Raw genomic sequence first — 1,560 nt, 5'->3', positions numbered from 1 at the left:
TAATGTTTTCAAGGATGTCCATTCTACAAATGTGTACCAAATTTCAAGTCAATTGGAGCTCACGGTTCAGGAGAAGAAAGAGTATTTTTAGGTTTTATGCAAATTTTCAGCGTCGGGAAAATCCATCATGGTGAAAGTTATGGGTCCTTAAGGCTTTTTGTTCCCCATGAGGAATGAGGCATGTACACCAAGTTTCAGAAGATTTAGACAAATGGCGTGGAAATTGTATCACTTTGAATGAAAAATCACTTTGAAAATCTCTACTTTCACTTTCACTTCTCTCTTAAGATTTTTTTCTGTTTTTTTGTGTGATTTACATAAGCATATCACAAGCAATTTTATTTGAAAGACTATCTAGGCACATAATAACACTGTATAGCTGTGACTGTTTATAACTATTTCAAAATGTAGCCTACAAGCTCACACTTTAAATGGTCAGTGCTTTGATTTTTAAATCATTAAAATAGCAACAGATCCAGTGAAAAAAATGGAGTGATTGTGTTTACATGCCATTCAAAAACGTGGCATTTTACAAGGTAAGAGAGAAATAAAAAACTTAAAATAATACCATTTGTACTTCTCAATTACTTGGGAATGTCTATGTTCAGGGCCGAAGGCTAAATTGTTACTGTCTCTTTAAGAGGCTTTTATCGCATGATCACGATACTTAAGGCACAGTTCAGTTTAATCTTTTGAGAACTGAGAAGTATCATTATTTTCGTTTTGTGCCATGCTTGTTGCATTTGTATTCATTGTGAGATGATAAAATACAGACTGCAGTGAATGGTTGATTTTGTTCACTTGAATTTTGTGGCGTGTTTCAGAAAAATAATCGTGAAGACAGAGACTGAGCACCCTGTTTATTTATTTTACAAAAGCACAAGGTTTTGTTGTTATTGTAAGTGTACACAAATAAAAGTACACATTTCATAGTTAAGTAATGATGTCTTGCATGTTTCTGTATGGGCAAAAATGGCGCAGTATTTTGTTTAAGTTGTTTCAGCTGTTTGAGAGAAAAATATAGCAGGGCGTCATCTGGAATAATGCCAGAATAAAATATAATTATTCCAGATTTCTTTCTCAACTGTTTGTTCACTTGAGACATAACAGACTCCTCAATATATCATGTATTTTGACACTCTGTTGTATGAAATTGTCCGTTCAGGCGCTAAGCAGCAGCGAAAGACATCGAGTCGTGAGTTAGGCAGCGGCGTGACTCGCTGTGTCACACAAACAGCTTCGCAAACATGTATTTGAGTTGTTTTGACATTTGTTGAGTTGAATAGTGTAAAATCGGCTTGAATGTTCAAACAGGCAAACATTGTATACAACCGACAAACCTTCATGATGATCGCGAGCAAAAATGATCTCGCCTCGCGGTTTTGCGTGTTGTCAGAGACAATTAAACAACATCATTCTCGGAAGTTTTGATACGTTAGGATTGATCAGCCCATCCCTACTTTCTTTAGACATATGTTTCATGTTTGTGTAAGTTTTTGTGGCGTGTTTCAGAAAGATATTAAGCTTAGACAAAGAGCACCACGGTTTATTTTCTTTATT

This window comes from Xyrauchen texanus, unplaced genomic scaffold (assembly GCF_025860055.1).
Source record: "Xyrauchen texanus isolate HMW12.3.18 unplaced genomic scaffold, RBS_HiC_50CHRs HiC_scaffold_151, whole genome shotgun sequence".
Classification (NCBI taxonomy): domain Eukaryota; kingdom Metazoa; phylum Chordata; class Actinopteri; order Cypriniformes; family Catostomidae; genus Xyrauchen; species Xyrauchen texanus.
The sequence above is the reverse complement of the archived record's forward strand: the minus strand, read 5'-3'. Positions refer to the sequence as shown.